The sequence below is a fragment of the Bactrocera dorsalis genome, chromosome 2 (assembly GCF_023373825.1).
Source record: "Bactrocera dorsalis isolate Fly_Bdor chromosome 2, ASM2337382v1, whole genome shotgun sequence".
Classification (NCBI taxonomy): domain Eukaryota; kingdom Metazoa; phylum Arthropoda; class Insecta; order Diptera; family Tephritidae; genus Bactrocera; species Bactrocera dorsalis.
This window is the reverse complement of record NC_064304.1, coordinates 99,172,565-99,191,597: the sequence shown is the minus strand read 5'-3', so window position 1 is coordinate 99,191,597 and position 19,033 is coordinate 99,172,565. Positions and strand designations below refer to the sequence as shown.

The 19,033-nt window shown below is 35.7% G+C and overlaps 1 protein-coding gene across 7 annotated transcripts in view; it reads left to right on the top strand.

The window, feature by feature from the left end:
* LOC105231519 (protein tincar) overlaps nucleotides 1–19,033 on the top strand; it is a 176,091-nt gene that overhangs the window by 95,903 nt on the left and 61,155 nt on the right. The window lies entirely within an intron of this gene.

The following is a 19,033-nucleotide window of genomic DNA, read 5'->3' as shown; positions in this document are numbered from 1 at the left end:
AATATACATATGTATGTATGTATGTGAGCAATAGTCGGTTAAGCTGGTTACCTCTATTTATGCATATAATACGTACATATGTAATTACGTTAACGCAGAAATGTGGTAGGTGGAAACCACAAGCGGCATAGTGCCGTAACTAATTATGTGTAGGAAATTGGAGTGTTAAAACATGCTGCAGGGCGTATGCGTGATGGAGCGAGTCCAGTAGAAAGAATATTTAGTTGCGTACATAATAATTTTAGTTAGCGCATCTTTTTAATTATTACAGTAGAGGCCCGCTAATCCGGATCAATTAAAACCGGCCCCTATCCGGAATATAAGGGAATCCGGATTACCAAAGACATATCAGAACTATGTATTAAGAAAAAATATTTATAAATTTCTGTTTGTTTATTATAACAAAATAATACACATAAGTATTCCAAAAAAAACTTAAAACAATCTATTGAAAATCAACGTTAGAAATTTGGATGTATTAAGCGGTGTAATATAAATTCTAAATTTAATTGAAAAAAACGGTTAATTTTGTTTGGCGAACGCTTTTTTGTTTAGCCTCCATTGCTCGCTGCCGTAGCGTTCTAAGAAGCGAATGTAGTGAATAATAAACATGTGATCCGGAGTAGAGAATACGGATAGAGAATGTCGGTCCGGATTACAAGGGACATAATAGAAAATTTTAATTTTTTAACCCTGTCCGGATTACAGTGGAATCCGGATTAGGCCGTGTCCGGATTAGCGGGCCTCTACTGTATAACGTTTTGTAAACTTTTAGAAAATAATTTTATTTCGTAAATAATGGATTAACAAAAAAAATGTTAAATAAAATTAAGCAAAATATCAAAGTAGTAGAAAATTTTTTTAAGCAAAATCTATATTGGTAGTCGAAAAAGTATTTTCGTATTTCTACATCTATTGACAAAATATATATTATTACCGTGGTAGCAAAAACTTGTTTAAACAAAAATGTCTAAAGGTAAATATAATGAAAAAAAAAATGTTTTTGACAAAATGTTAATTAAACAAAATCGGTTTTAACCACAATTTCCGCCTTAAATTGTTTATAAAAAAATATTTGTCGGTGAGAAAAAATTTTCCGATTAAAAAAATGTTAAACCCAAGCTCACAAAAAATAAAAAAATTTAAATTTTTTTCTTCGCGCTTGCGTAATTAAATCTTCAATTTTTAATCCAAAATTTTTTAACTAAAAAACAAAAAAAAATTAATTAAAATATTTACAACACTACTCAGTATCTGCATTAAAACTTAAATATTAGGTTTAAAATGTTTCAAAAAGGAATCCATAACTTTCGTTAAACAAGCTTTATACATCGATAATTTATCTTTTCATAAACTTGTCACACTATTATTTATGCTATATATGTATATATATGAAAGTATTATATACATACATATATGAAATTGCCTTCCAACACAAACTCAACTTTAACTACATGTGCAGGCTCAAATTGATTTGATGTACCACATCGGTGGCAATGCAATTAATTCCTGCCTCATTTTGTATGTCTGAGTGAGCGAGAGCTAAAAGCATAGACGAAAGATCGGCTTAGGCTACAAAAAGCAATATAGTACATATTCACAACTACACATTTACATATACATATGAGGGCATGACATTAGCAATGTGGTCGCAATTTTAGTTTTATGGTGTGTGCTAAAATCCTTTGTTGCCTGTTCTTCCAACTCGGCTTAACTCATACGAAATGCCCATGCGGTAGTTTATTTATCTCTATGTGTGTGTGCCGTAACGTTGGTACTTCTTACATATATGCATACTGTTCATTTTGTTGTTCTCTTTGTTGCCATAAATCACTTATTGGCAGACAATTTTATTGGTATAAAGTGCATTATGCGTAGCACTTTACCGACGACAGGGCGTATGAGCAACATCCGTAATATGCACTTATTTCATACATATTTTTTTGTTGTTCTACCAGCAAGCATGTACTGCGTACTTAATATGCAGTGTTTGAGGTTTTGAAGTATTTACATAATTTTTATACGCTGAACAGGGTATATTGGTTTACCACGAGGTTTATAGGTCCAGAAGGAAACGTTGTGTCTCTCATAGAGTATATAGTATATATGAATGATCATGAGTCTTACGATTTTTGAGATATCGTTTTAAAACTTTGCGTTTCTCCTTTTCTTCTTAAAAGGTTTAACATTTGTTGGAATAACCAATATCGAACTTCTACAAGATATAGCTGCCATACAAACTGAATGATCAAAATCAGGTTCTTGTGTGGGAAACTTTATCATGTGACAAGATATATTCACCAAAATCATTCGAACGGATTCGGGAGTGATATCGAGCTCTCTTACAATCTCTCTAACATTTGCCTGATGATTTTTGAGCACCACATCCTTCTCTTTTTTAAATATTTTCAACAGTTGAGGAGGTCGAAGGTCATCCTGAACAAGGCATGTCTTCAACCATCTCTCGACCGCCTTTGAAGACTTTGTACCACCCGTGGGCTTGTGTTTTTGATAAAACTGAATCATCGTAAACCTTTTCCAACATTCGTAATGATTCCGCACATGAAATTTGGTTAGAAATTCAAAATTTGTGACAAATTCTTGGTTCGATACTTTTATCCATTGTAAAAATCGCAAAGCACCACTGATATGTATCGACTTAAGCAGCTGCTGTAAACAAACTGGTTGACAGATTGCGTTCATATTTGACATAGTAATTAAGGGCAGTGTTACCAACTTAACGAAATACTTTTTTTTTAAATATAATTTTCCGGGAAATAGAATTACAATTTCCGGTCGCTTTTTTGTCCCAATGTACAATTATATAATTTCCGAAAATAAAGCAGATACAGTTCCGCTGTTGAAAACTTTTATTAATATTTTTTATACTCTTATTTCCATCCACATCCACTTGAAATTTTAATTCCACTTCGGATTCCACTTGCAACAGCACTTGTGTCCCGCCCAACAGCTGTATCAGCTAATAAATACTTGTAATCAGACCAAGGCAATCGCAACTTCTGAAGAAAAAATAAAGAAAATCACAAGCAACACATTCGCTCAACCTTCTGCCGCAATAAACTATTTAATTTTTTTGCCACTTGAAAATGCAACAGCAACAAAATATGAAGAAGCAAACTTTGCCGCAGCTAAAAAGAATAAGCAAGCACTCTGCTCTCTTACTTGCTGCACATGCTGCACGTTTTGCTATGAAACATTTTTGTTGCCACACTTTTTGGTTTCCTGATTTCAACTATTATTACAGTCATGTTTTTTGGCTCGTTGGCAACTTTAATTAGAAATAAATTAATGTAAGAACTTCAAATTAGTTGGCAACATGCATACGTGTTGGTGTGCTCTTACGGCTGCACAAGCTTGCTTGTTTGTATTGATGTGTGGTTGTTTTCATTGCTCTGCACAAAAGTAACAAAAATATTAAATTAAACTCGTAGTTTTTGTTTAATTATTTATTAATTTATAAACTAAAAACTTGGTAACTAATTGATATATTTAATTAATTTTCAAAACTTAATGTGATTGTCATTCATTTTCAACGGTCTTGTTTAAATTTTATTAAAATGCTTAAATTTGATTCACACGTATGTATGTATGTGTGCTGTTGTGCAAGAGAAAATCAAAATTTCAAGTGTCACTTTACGTAAACTGCGCTCTCGTATTTTATTTTCAATTTGTCGCTCTTGTCTGCCTTCAAGTATCTTTTGGAGAGGCTGCTCAAAATAGCAAAGCCAGAAATTTGTTTCGAAAAGTAAATAAAACAATAAGTGAAAACCAAAATACTTTTTGTATTTGTAATAAATTTGCATGGTTGATGTGTATTAAACCATATAAATGATCAGGATGATTAGACGAGTTGAAATCCAAGTGACTGTATGTCTGTCAGTCCGTCCGTGCAAGCTGTGACTTGAGTAAAAATTGAGATGTCTTACATTCTACAAAGAGTTGCGTTTAAGACCCGAGCATACTATTGTAGAATCTCCAGAGGTTCTCTAGATCTAGTGACTGATGCCCAGAGCATACTAAAATTATGGATGGAACACTTCTCCGACTGGCTGTGAAAGTATAACACCAGGAGATGGTGAATCCAATTTCCCAAACTATGACGATGGAGCAGACATTCCATAGCTCAACCATGAAGAAGTTCGAATAGCAAGAGAAAGACCTCCGCCAAATTGTGAAAAGAAGAAACGACTTACGCGACTTCAAAGATAGTAAAGTATGTCATCTCGAGTCTAAAATTACCAAAATCGGACCATGGCTGCTTAAGCCCCCACATTCCGAATGTGTGGTGTGTGTGTTAATACTTTCCTTTGCCCTTGTGCCCTACTTTTATTTATTACTGAAATTATTGTTGCACTGATAGTCGGAGTGCGATAATCGAAATTGAATCAGTAAATAGAATTATACAATTTCTTTTTCAAATACTTTATCTGCAGATTTTCAAAAAAGGATTTTTTCTTACTTTTCATAACTCTTCCAAGTATATTTAATATAAAATACTTCTTCTGCCAAATCAGTATGCTCTGTACTATATCGAAGCCCCACCGCAACAAATTTGATACGCTATCGCCGTGCCGTAAGCACCTTGTGTGCTTTTTATACTTCATATTGGCTCTATAAAGTTACTTGTTTATTCGCTTGTGCTTTTCTATGAATTTCAGCAAGCGGAGCAGCGTGCTGCCAGCTGGCAATACATTATACTTGTACATTTTATATACTTCGTCCATATTCGTTACCACAGCAACAACTGGCGGCAGCGAATCATTGCAAAGCATTAGTTAGTCAATTCGGACGTCCGTCCGTCCATCGTTCCGTGCGTTTCAACTTTTCGTTCTCAACTACATTTCGCTTGAAAATTGTTTCCATAAAAACATGAAAAAAAAGAAAAGAAAATCGACTTCTTATTGCTTTCGTATACTTATTCGTTGTTGCTCGCCATTAGTCTTATTTGCTCATAATCCTTTCTTATTGAAAAGTTTGCTGCCTTTATTTATAAAGGGTGATTTTTTAAGAGCTTGATAACTTTTTTTAAAAAAAAAACGCATAAAATTTGCAAAATCTCATCGGTTCTTTATTTGAAACGTTAGATTGGTTCATGACATTTACTTTTTGAAGATAATTTCATTTAAATGTTGACCGCGGCTGCGTCTTAGGTGGTCCATTCGGAAAGTCCAATTTTGGGCAACTTTTTCGAGCATTTCGGCCGGAATAGCCCGAATTTCTTCGGAAATGTTGTCTTCCAAAGCTGGAATAGTTTCTGGCTTATTTCTGTAGACTTTAGACTTGACGTAGCCCCACAAAAATAGTCTAAAGGCGTTAAATCGCATGATCTTGGTGGCCAACTTACGGGTCCATTTCTTGAGATGAATTGTTGTCCGAAGTTTTCCCTCAAAATGGCCATAGAATCGCGAGCTGTGTGGCATGTAGCGCCATCTTGTTGAAACCACATGTCAACCAAGTTCAGTTCTTCCATTTTTGGCAACAAAAAGTTTGTTAGCATCGAACGATAGCGATCGCCATTCACCGTAACGTTGCGTCCAACAGCATCTTTGAAAAAATACGGTCCAATGATTCCACCAGCGTACAAACCACACCAAACAGTGCATTTTTCGGGATGCATGGGCAGTTCTTGAACGGCTTCTGGTTGCTCTTCACCCCAAATGCGGCAATTTTGCTTATTTACGTAGCCATTCAACCAGAAATGAGCCTCATCGCTGAACAAAACACGCGCGCGAAACACATTTCGAACCGAACACTGATTTTGGTAATAAAATTCAATGATTTGCAAGCGTTGCTCGTTAGTAAGTCTATTCATGATGAAATGTCAAAGCATACTGAGCATCTTTCTCTTTGACACCATGTCTGAAATCCCACGTGATCTGTCAAATACTAATGCATGAAAATCCTAACCTCAAAAAAATCACCCGTTATTTCGCAAGTATGTATATACTTATGGCCAGTTTTGTGCGCAACTTCGTGCGGCAGGGAGAGCTTATTTCCACGAATTCGACTTTTTACAAGGACAATGGAGAAGTGTGCTTGCCTAGTTGGATAGATTTCTGCAAAGCAATGCGCCATATATTAAAAATTAAAAAAAAAATTTTAAATAGTTGCTTTATTTGTTGTGAAATTTTTAAAATATTTTTTTTTCCGTTTTTTGCATATTTAAATAGTTTTTTTTTGGATTCCAAAAATTTTTTTAATAAATTTTTTTTTCAGAAAAAGTGTAGTGTAATATGTTTTTATGCATTTTAGTATCCTAAGCATCATAAAACCAATTTCGTAAATTATAACAATTTTAAGAAAAATATTCTCTCGTCACGTAAGATTACATGCGCCTGGTGGTATGCTACTATAAATATTTGTTCGATACAACTTTGTTCAGTTAAAGTTTTTTTTTTTTATTTTTGACGTTACTACTGCCACTCATTCCTTGTAATGGTATTGTGTGTGGCTTTTCCTTTCGTGGTATTATTGCCTCATAAATCTTGAATTTCTCTATGAATATGGCAAGTGTATATAACCATGATGAATCAAAATCAGCTTGCTGACCTCGCCTGTGCAAAGCTGCTCGAATTTCAACGCATTTATCGATTCGTTTATGTGCCTATGCCAATGTGAAAGTATGTGTGTACACATACATATGTGATTTATAACTCAATATTGCATAGTTTCGCGGTAATACGATTTGGGTATTAAAATCGCATTAATTGTAAGGAGTACAGATTAATGTGTCGACCGCTCTTATTATATAATATTTTTCTAATTTTAATTTTAACCTTCTATTAACTTTCTGAAAGAAGAAATAGCATATGCTATGACGTTACGAACACTATTAGATTAATGCTGGTGGTAAAACTGCGAACTGTGGCCTATTTTCCTACCAACACTTTTTCCTAGTTCCTTGAAAACTAATTGTTTAGGTATTTTTGAATGTTATCAAGGTTTAAAAAAAGATATTAAGATATTAAAAAAAAATATTTCGCTAGGTGGCGCTAGGATCCAAATATTCTTTAAATGTAATTTCGTCAGAATTTTTATCTGTAGCTTCGTTTTGGCTGCTGATAAATACCGAAAAAAGTGTTTCCACAATTTTATGATGTATTTTCATAAAAAAAGATTTTTTGTGCAATATTTGCACAAGAAGCATAATTACAAGCATATTTTTAGGCGCAACAATTGAACAACTTGAAGCTTGCTACTTCAATTTTTATTTTTAATCGCAATTCATAGTGTATTTGGTCTGTTAGAAAGTGGGTCATTAGACTGTAGTAATTCACATGCTCGCTTGATTAAATTTTTTAAATAGCGCCTTGCGTCTTGCATGCTTACATACATACATGAGTATTTGTGCAAATAAAAGCGCATCCGACTGCTTTAATTATGCAAACAAAGAGAAATTGAAATATAAAAAAAATATATGCAAATAACACCGAAGTATTAAAATGGTTGCCATCAACGGTGGATTGGTTTCTTTGGTTGACTGGTGGGTTGGTTGTCTCGTTGGCTGCACTATTGTTCGGTTTGTTGGTTGGTTGGTTGATTGGCTGGCTTGTTGGTTAGTTGGTTAGCTGCTTATCTACCCAGTTAGGGTCTCGCTTAGACAATAATAGCCGCACAATGCTGAGTGCAGGCAAATTCTTACATGTATACATACATATACAAATATGTACATGCAAACATCCATATATTAATACTCGTATCTCTTCCGCTGTGTATGAGGAATCCGAGGGGATACTACACACGATATATTGACCCACTTAGGCGAAATGTACAAACCGATTGCCGCTTTTATTAACAACTCAATGCTTGGCGGCATCCATTGTTAGCTGGATGACTTGACTGCCGCCGCTGTGAGATGCATTGCTACAGCTCGTTTCAATTGGCTGGCAATCCGCACTGACTACAACTACGATATTTCTACGTTGTTGGCTTGCTGACTTGCTAGCTTCGCGTGGACGTACATACCCACTAGGAAAACTCTTAACAGAACATATAAACATGTACAATATATAGTATATAACTAATACTATGCAAATTTTTACGAACGAGAAAAATTATTTATAGTGTAAAAAAATAGAATTACTACAAATATATATTCATAGCAAGTTTTGAAGAGAAATACACTTATATATATACACTTATTCTAATTGTACTTTGGCACTACAACCGAGGGTCGGTCTGGGCTGAGAACACGAAACTTCGCCAGTTGCCTCTATCCTTTGCGAGTTCGCGCCAGTTGTACATCCCAAGTGTTGAACGGACGCTATGTACTTAGTCTTTCCAATTTATATATATAATATACCTGGTATTGCCATAAGTTCTGTTACAACTTTCGCCCGTTATACAAAAAAATCAATGATACACTTTCCTCAAACGATTCAGCTATTGCTCACTAGCAGCACGCACAGTTTCTATTCGTATTAACGAGACTGCTCGAACTGATGATTATTTGAAACTTTTCAACTGTGAGGCCATATTCTCCAATTTTGACCACAAACTGTAGTACAATGGATTCAAATTTGGACTTCCAGACGGCCAAATATTTGCAGCTAATCATGCGTATTGCCTTTAAGATTAAGATGGTTCTTGCCTTGCGTGCTGTGCTAGAATCTTGCTGGAAGATAAAATGCGCTCATCAAAGTTAGTACTATTTATCTGTTTTATCACGTTTTCTTTAACAACCTTCTGATACACTTTTGCCCCAGTTTTAATATCCTTTTCACAGAAGTGAAGAGGTGTAATGCATTTAGAGGATACTTCTCACCAAACCATTGCAACAGCTGAAAACTCACGAGATGTAGAATTTGATATTCCAAGGCGTCAACGTGGTCACTATACAATGAACCCTTGGAATAACAAATTCTACATCTCGTGAGTTTTCATTCTTTCACAAGTTTTGATATTGAACTGTTTTTATCCGTTATATCCATTTCCCTTGACATAATTTTTGTTTCCTAAGAAGATTTCTGAGAATGCTTTGGCGAACAATTTGAATTGGTTCGAACTATGCGAGGACGACCACTTCTTTTATAAATACTTATATATTCAGAAAATATCATAAACGATTTAGCTGTAATAATAGCTCGAAGTAATGTACTTTCACTAATATCATACTTCTTACATGGAAACTAGCCCAAATTAGTTTAAAAACGGCTTCATAATGTATTAGCGTTACATTGCTATATTTAGTGGTTTATTCTACAAAAGACATATCGTTCTTGGACTAGTATCTATCCACACGAAACCGAAGCATTTCACTAAACTATTTCTAACAGAGTTTCTATAGCTTACTACTGAGTGTTAGGCAACACTACAAACTCACTAACAAAAGCATTACCAAGTGCATTTCGCAAAACAAAAATGTAAAATAAAAAAATTATCTGGCATTTTAAAAGCTCTTGCTACTGCCAGCGAGTTGGAGTCGTGTTATTGTGGACCATTACATTACATTTTACTCCTCTTTTCGCACGCATTCTGCTCGTGGTACATGATTCTATTCTTGGGCTTTTTCCCTGCTAGCAGCAAATACATGGATGCTTTCTGCATGTCACTGCGAATGCGAAAATAAGTAGGAAAATGTATTCATGCAATAGAAATGCAAAACTATTGGAATTGGAAAATTTGAAAAAGCGTAAAAAAATTGTGAAGCACAGAGAAGAAAAAAGAGCCGCGCTTACCACAGAGCTACTGCAAGTTGCTGCAAATGTTAATAGAAAATTTAATACCCTTGTTGAAAATATAAAAATTAAAAAACAGGAAAATGTTAATACCTCTATTGATAAAGGGAGTTGAGAGATCCTCTCTCTGAGCAAAAAAGGTATTAATGAATTTTTGCATTAGATTCGAGAGATTTTAAACTTTTTATAATTCAATTTTTGCCAGACAGAGGTTTAACATCGACTTTAATACTTAGCATACACTCTAGCTCTAATTCACCACAAATTTCATACATAAATAAAGGAAAAACAAGTTTTTAAGTTAAGTAATGAAGTTTCTCCGTGGATATAAGAGTTAAATAAGAAGTAGAGTTGTTAAATAATAAATGATTTATATCAAAACCAAAGTAATAACGAAATGAAAAATTTGTCGCATCCGAAGCAAGTTTTCATTTTTTTTCAACCCACTTAAAATCACTCATTCATTTAACATTTATTTTCGAGCTATTTCACCTAATTTCAACTGCCATACGAATATATCGGTTACATAGATACCTAGAGCTTATTTCATTCATATGATTCTAGATTGTATAAAAAGAGATTTCTATGCTGCGCTTAGTCATAGAAATCATATTTGATGCTATGGCCATATGCCAGAAACCATCTACTGATAACCTTGAGGCAGCTTTCGGATTCAATAACCTATTTTGTGCTTTCATAAAAAGTCTGTGGATGTTTTAAAAGCGCTCGAGGCTTGGCATTTCGCTTCATAATGAACAGCCAATACAATAAATGAAAAAAGAGACAAAGAGAATATTTCAAAAGAAGATATTGCTGTATATGTACATTCCACTATTCCAAGATAATTAGTAGTAACATGCTTTAAAAAATCGTATGTAGTAATTGGAAATATATTGTAGACAAGTTTTAAAGTAACTTTGATTTTCCGCAATTTTTTATTATTCGTTTCACTCGATATTTTCTGCTATTATTGCAACTAATTGGCTATACATACGCTAAGTGAATATGTACAGAAATGTGTGCATTTGCTTTTACCTTAGGCATTATTAGCTTTTGTAAAATTGAAATTGAAAACGTATATCGTATAAAACAATGCTTTTGAATACAAATTAAAAGTATTCCTTTGACCATTAAATACAAAATAAAGGAACTTTAGTTATTGTGAAAAAATGGATAAGAAGGAATTTCGCGTGCTGATCAAATATTGCTTTTTGAAGGACAAAATTACAGTCGAAGCAAAAACTGGGGTTGATGACAAGTCCCCGCACCCTTCCCCAGCAAAATGAACCATCAAATGAGCACCGAGAGCGCGCTGGACGCCCAAAAAATAATTCTGGATAACAGTAAAGTGAAGTTGGTCGAGATAGCAGCTATTCTAAAGATATCAACTGAACGTATACATCATATCATTCACGAATATTTGGCTGTGAGAAAGCTCTCTGTGCAAAGAGGGTGCCGCGCAAACTTATGAATTGGGCTTCGAATTCTTCCGCATCCACCGTATTCCACAGATCTGGCCTCCAGCGACTTTTTCCTGTCCTCAGATCTCAAAGAATGCTCGCTGGGAAGTAATTTTCAGGTCATGTCGTCCAAGTAGAAGAAAACACTCAAGCTCTGAGAGTGTTCGACGCAGTACCTGCCGGGGGAATCAGAGGAAGAGAAAGGGCTCTAATCCGTTGGAAAGAGTGAGAAAGGACCTAGCTTCACTTGGAATTTCCAAATCTCCTCATAAATCCCAAAATATTTCGTTTAAAGCGTATTAAGTGGAGGAGTTTAGTAAACTGTGTGAAATAAAAACTCGAATTTCTAACTGAATGCGACGTAATAATAGTAAAAAGTATCGAATACGCAGCTTCACCGTTGTTTCAAAAACACATATTCAACTTGAACTCGGTTCAATGCAGTAACGGTAGCTCTACTGTATTAATTTGTAAATTCTCAAACACTTCAAAATTCCGTTCTTTCTAAATAAATAAAAAACATTCACAGTGCAGAAGGTGATAAAAAAAGGGTCTCAGGACTTTCACTACCAGCTTTGACCGCATTTTTGGCTTTTCCGCCAAAAGCCAGAATTTTAGCTGCAATCGTTAAAAGCGGCAAAAACTAACTGTCTGCTTGCGATGCTCAGCTTATTTTCCAAGCCGCATGGCCAAGGCTGATTGCCAGGTCAGCTTCCTGACGGCATGACAGCCAAAACGACAACAAAGGATTCGTACATCGCAGTGAAGTTGTTAGTTTTTACGGCGATTTTTAACCTTTCTGACTTAAATTTTTGGGCATTCTTCGCGCTTATTTGTGCTGAGCTCGGATTCTCTATTGCTTCTAAGTGTAAATGGTACCGGAGTGTTGTGAATCGTTAGGTTTATTTTGGCTTTCTCTTCACTTACAGCATTTGCGCTACGCTTTGGGGTGCGTGAACATTTTTTTGCCCTCCGCAGACAACAACAAGTTCCTGAAGTGGATGGCTAGAATATAGAGAAATTTGAAAAAAAAATAAATACTGCGACTAAAGTTTAATGCTCCCCTGACGCGTTGGCTTGATTTGCTTTGTGTACGAATCCCCCAAGCTGTCATACACACGAACACTGTATTGAATTTTCCTCCATTTTCCCAACTAACTGCATGTGGCATGCCACACTTTAATCAACACTGCACTGTTGGCAAGTCCGTTAGACGCCGGTTGCTTGTTATCGATTTTCTTAAATCTAAAAACCATTTGAGCATTTCAGCCTTTGATTTAGTTGCTTTTGATTGGATTTGTTGCAAATGTTGAAGGCAAACAAAGTGTGGCAGCGTTGAACTAAGCTCATATGTGTATACGAATATATGTGCGCATACGCTTGTTGGGGTTGCGGCTGCCACAATAAATAACGGAAACTGAAAAATACGCTAAAATTCATCTAATAACAATAAATGGCGGCATTTCTCGTTAGATGCCTGACTGCGCGCGCTCTTCGTCACTCAGCCGCAAGCGTAGAAAAATACACAAATATATTTACATATGTGTGTTTGTGTGTATGCGAATATAAATGCAAAACAAATAACCCAAAACAAAAGCAGTCACCACTTGCCACTGTTACCTCACTCAAATTCCCCTTTCGGCCGCTCGCTTCAGGCACGTTTGGCCTAGCCGCGTTTTACACCCATTGCTTGGTGGAGGCATGCCTCTGAGTTGGCAAATTGAACAGCGCCAAAGGGTGGCCAGACACACACAACCATATTTACAAGTCCAGTTCGCCACATAAAAGGGAATCTTCGGTTTTTTTTCTCAGCTACATTGAGTGGCTGCAGCCAGCGTACAGTGGGTTAAATGATGATAAAAGTAGAGTTTTTTTTTTTTAAATAAATATTTACAAAATTTATAAAATTTTTTTTTCGAATAAATTTGATTTAAATATATTCAAAGTAGTAATATGTCTGCATTTGGAGTCTCCAATTGTCACCGAATTTCACGAAAATCGATTGAGTAGTTCCCGAGAAATCTTGCCAACCGACTTAAAAAAGACGGTTTCGAGAAAAACGCGTTTAAAGACGGCGCACTTAGTCTGGCTAGCCTCGAGCCTACAAGTTCTCAAGGCTACAAAACTATTACTCGGATCAACTTGAAAATTTAGGACAATTTTCAAGAGGTGTTGTAGAATTTAATAAGCCAAAAAAAAACATTTTTTTTTTTTGAAACTTGTAAACCCATGTGACCTCTTAAACCAAATCCATCGATAAGCGTTGGCTTGTTTTGTGAAAAATCCTTCAGAAAACAAATGTTTATATTGCATTGAATGTAAAACGGTGAGAACCATGCATAGATTAATATTTTGACGGAAAAAGTAGAGCAACAACAACTGTTAAAGAATTCTTTCGCTTTTTAATCTAAATAAACTTTATTTCGTCCCACTGTGCGGCCTTATAATTTTTTTATGTGCAATTTTTCATTCGAAATTACGCTTTGAAGTTTTTTTTTGTATTTGTAGGTATATATGAATATATGCTGTGGTACAGCCGGTGGCATGCTAAAAGCGTGTCTAAAGCGATTTGGGGCTGACAAGGCGAAATTAAGAAATGGCGTTTGTTGCAACACTATTAAACAAATTGGAAAATACACATAAGCAACAATGCAAAAAATTTAGCTGAGGCTATGTAGTTAGTGTATATCTTCATATTAAAAGGGAGGTGGTTGTGCTCAAATTTGCAACTGCTACACTTTGTGTGCAACATTTCATGCTTCAATTAGGAGTGGTACAACGCCCTTTCGAAGTAGTACTTCAGCGAAAATTTTAAATCTTCGAGGGAGGACTTTACTTCTTAATTGCCAATCGTTCGACCATATTCTAAAAATAAGCTGATGCATGCTTCTTATCAGTTCTTTACTACCATATTTGAATAGCTCAGCTACTCCATCGTCAACGATTAGGGGATCGAGTTCACCATCTCTTGATGTTATGCTTTCAATGCCATTCAGCAGGCCGGAGAAGTCTTCCCTCCACAACTTTAGTATGCTCTGGGCATCAGACTTCAGATCACCTCTGGAGGTTCTACGAGAGTAAGCTCCGGTCGTGAAACCTTCTATTAGTATCCGCATCTTTAAGGTAGAATTTTCTAGCATTAGCCCTGTTGGCCAGCTTGTCAAGCTTTTCACACTCACGCATTTCTGTTTCTCTCTTTTTTATCTGCAAACGCGGCTCGTTTCCCTTTTCAACTCTCGGTATCTATTCCATTTCGCACGTGTTGTGGTCGATTTTAACGTTGCGAGGTACGCAGTCTGTTTTCTCTCCAATGCGACACGGCTCTCTTCCTCCTGCCGTCCCACAGTTTCCTTATACCTAGTTGCTGATGAGTGCTCTCAGAGAGCAGAATTGCAAGGCGAGCAGAAAATCGTTCGGCGGTATGTTGTGTTTGCAGTTTCTCGACGTCAAACTTTCCTTGTGAGATACCTTCTTTGTCTACTTTGGCGTTAAAGTCATCAAGCACGATTTTGACAGAGTCGCAACATAGATGTGCACCAAGCGCTCATAGAAGACATCTTTGGTCACATCGACCTTCTCTTCCATCTGGGCAGGGGGAATGCCGGTATTCGGTTATACAATCTCTCTCCCACCAAGACTGTACCGAATTTGCGCTCCTTTATATGGCTACTGTTGTAAATGCCACAAGCACCTACTCGTCTGAGTCCTTGCCCATCCATCGCACTTCTTGGACGGCGGTGATGTCAGCCGAGGACATCGATCAGCTGGAAAGCGGGACCTTCCGTCATCAAAAGGGGGGTCTCTCATCCGAGGGTGTTGTGTTGTTTTCAAACCCAGCGTACAACCCTGTGGAGGGATGATTTGCCTTCTCACTATAGCTCGTCTTCAAACGGATGGGTTTTGGTTAACCAGCGGATACTTTGTCTACGGAAGTTACATATATGCTCAGAGAGTTTCTACACATGGCTGCATCCTACCACAAATATCGGAGTATAGGTAAATTATTATAGACATGAAATATTAGCATATGCCTAAACTAAACTACTAAGTGTTTTTTGTTTTTTTCAATTTTTCAATTCGTTTTATTGCTATATAAATTGACCAACAATTGCAATCACTTTTGTGCTTGTTGAACCTTCTGCTTATGCATAAATTACTGTGTGCAATTTGAAAGTTTCAAAACTTTTTCGCCACATCGTTGTCATGACAGAAAAAAATATTATGCTTCATTTGGCACAAATGCAAATATTACCATTACACACACACACGCATACACCATTCCGTGGACTACGAGCACTGAGTGGCATTTTGCCCCGGTTCACGCCAATTGCGGTTCATTGTGTGACACAAAAAGACGCCGAAAATCGATTGCTCGCCACCAACTGGTCAACCAGCTCAATAACTATCTGGGCATTTCGCCGCTTTGGCTAACCAAAACACATCCTTGCTGCACGTTTTGCGGCCACTAGTTGTGGCAAGTGTAAATCTGTTGCATCCTAGTGGGCCATCGAGCAACCGCACACACGCTGACATTGGCGCGCTGCCAGCAACAAAAGCATGTTTACGAATTATTATGCTTGCGGTTTGCAGCCAAAGTGACAGCAACAAAAACCACAAATTCGCGGCAATTTCGTGTATTATGAATTGCTTGGCGAATCCGTCTGACCGGCTGAGCTGCGAAAAGATAGTGTTTTAGTCACGATATTTGTGTTTTTTTGAATTGGTGAGAGAAAGTGTTAGGTATATTGTGTCTTTATCAATTTTGCATATGAGTAATTTATGTTTTTACAACATTTCTTTGTTAAAATTCTGAGATTTCCTTGGTTACAGTTACCAAATGATACATTGGCCTTAGAGAAATAAATATTAAATATGTTTATTGCCTGATTTGAAAAGTCAAATTGATATCTCAAAAACCGATGTTAGTTCGCTTGTATAAAAACAGATGGGCACGACTAGATTGACTCAACTGATCATTTAAAGGGTGATCCACTTCGAGGTTCCCTGCTTTTGTAATGAAAAAACATAGAAACCAAACTTATTGGGGGAAGTTTGTTATCATTCGAAAGAAAATTATTTGGCATTATCTCTTTCAAATGTTGGCCGCAGCTCAAATGGGCCATCCATTTTCGATAATTAGTTCGAGTATTTCGACTGGTAATTAGCTAATGACACGCGTGAAGTTTTGCTTCAAGAGTTGAATTGACTTTAGACTTTACATATTCCCACAGGAAAAAGTCTAAAGGTGTTATATAACACGATTTTGGTGGCCAATCGACAGGCCCAAAACTTGAAATTATGTGCTCACTTAAGTATTCTCTGAATAAATCCACTAATTGAAGCGACGTGTGGAAGTGGCGCCGTCTTATTTAAACCATTGACGGTTACGTTCTCGCTGGTATAATTTATGAAGAAATATGGACCTATGATTCCATCGGCCCACAAATCACACAAAGCCGAGGTTTTTCTGGATAAAATGGCAGCTCTTGAATTTCTTCAGGTTGCTCTTCCTCCAAAATGCGACAATTTTGCTTGTTTACATACCCATTGAGCCAGAAATGAGCCTTATCGCTGAACAAAATTTAGCTTGAAAACGTCGGATCTTGTTGGAACTTTTCAAGAGCACATAGAGCGAAGTGATGTTGCTTGGGAAGGCCGAGCGGCTTCAGTTCTTGCACAAATTGTATTTTGTACGCTATAAATTTAAGATCTCGACGTTAAATGCGTCGTTCCATACGTCAATCTGAGTTACTGCATTCGGCGAATCGACTCTCCACGGTCTTCGTGTACACATGCAGCTACTAATGCTGTTGCTCATAATTCTAACGCTAGCATTGTTGCTATTACTACTGCATCGCCGTTGGTGATAATCACATCCATCACTGTTATGATTAAAAAATTACAAAGGAGAAGACATAGCAAACATAGCTGAATATAACAGTAGAATTAGCCAGCAGCTAGCTTCTTGGCAATGATTTTGTATTTCAATAAGCTGAACACAAAAGCACTCACAATAGCAAGAACATAAACACAACTGTTGATATGGTGATCATTCTTCTCGAGGCATGCTTCCCCTCTATTCTTTGCTTCATCTCTTTTCAATTCTTACCATTTTTTTCCGTTTATTCTTCTTCATAACTTGTTATCTTCTTTCCCTAACTGTTGGATATTTTTGCTGCTTTTTCTCTCTATATTTCTTCCAAAATGCTCACAATCCTTCACTTTTTTTAATTCTAATGCGGAAAATTGAATATTTTTCGAACTGTTCAAATCATTTTATTTGATTTAATCTGCTGATTTTAAAATAAATGCTTCACATACGTATCAATATGTCCAATCCAATCGAAAGTTCGTCGAATATTACATTCCAAATTCTTAACATATATAATATATGTACTTTTAATTTATAAAGCTTTGTCAAAAAAAAAAAAATAATAAAAATATCTCACTGCCTTTAACCCGTGCCAATTACGAGAATATAATATTTTAGTTTCTTTTTTGTTTGATAATACAGTAAACCAAATTATTTTATGCAACAAAACTTGCCTCTATGAAGTATGAAAGCTGTGCTTATTTTTGACCTGCCTAACATTCAAAGTCATATTAATTAATACAATTTAATATATTTTAGGCAATTACTATATGAAATGATGAAAAATAATAAATATGCTAAATATTCCTACTAACATTTAATTATAAATAATAATGTATGCAAATACATATATTCAGCAATCTAATGATGCATTTTCTGCGAAAGAAATACTAACATTTGAAAAACTATAAGCTTTTATGTGCATGTATTAAATTTTGTTTTAAATATTGTCATTTGTGGCCGCAATTTAATATTCGCATCAAGTTATAAATATTACTTTGCGCTAAAGTTATTTCAGGAATTTTGATAATTTAGTTATTTAAAATATAAATATTTATTATCGCCAAATATTTTAATTATCGTCATTATCTAAGCATTACCAAATTACTAAAAATATCATACATAAATATACAGACACATATTAAAATTCATTTTAGGCCGCTGCACTTTTCAATGTTTGTGAGGCAAATGCACACAAACGTCCACACATACACACACACAGATGAAAATATTATCTAAATTCCAGTCAATTACCGCTTAAATATTAATTAAATGATAATGCGTGAATAATGAAATATTAAGTTTATCTGTTAATTATACTCTTGCAACATGTTGCTACAGAGTGTATTAGTTTTGTTCACCTAACGCTTCTAATCGAGATAGATATAGGGTTAAATTATATAAGTGATCAGCATGAAGAGACGCGTTGAAAAACTGTTCAAGCCCCATTGTAGCGAATATGTGGACCCCAGTATCTATAGTTCACTTTTGACTGAAAATATGTATGGGCTAGAGATAGTCTTTTCCTATCAATAGTAATTATGTGTATCAAAAATGGCTTAAATCAGGTAAATACTACCCTCAGCCCGCATATACTAATAAAAAAATTTTCGAACTTCTAGGTGACTTTATGCTGACGTGCTGCGTGGTTGCATCCGAACTTAGCCCTTACTTACTTGTTTTAATAATTGTTTATAAATGCGAGCGTACGCACATGCATAGATACATACGTTAAGATATATGTGTATACATATGTGTTGTGTTTGTCAAAAATGCATTTAAAATCTAAACGAAGTTCATGGATGATTTTTGCAAGTGCAGAAGTCTAGTAACCTTCAATGTCGCATTAAAATTTCGGTGTTGAAAGATTACAGTTTAGACTTAAAATATTCATGACTACAGCCAGTTCTGTCACTGGACTTTAATTCCAAATGTGTGACTTAGATATATAGTATGGCAGCGATATTAGCTCTCAGTTCGTTTACTGTGTGCTCAAGACTAGT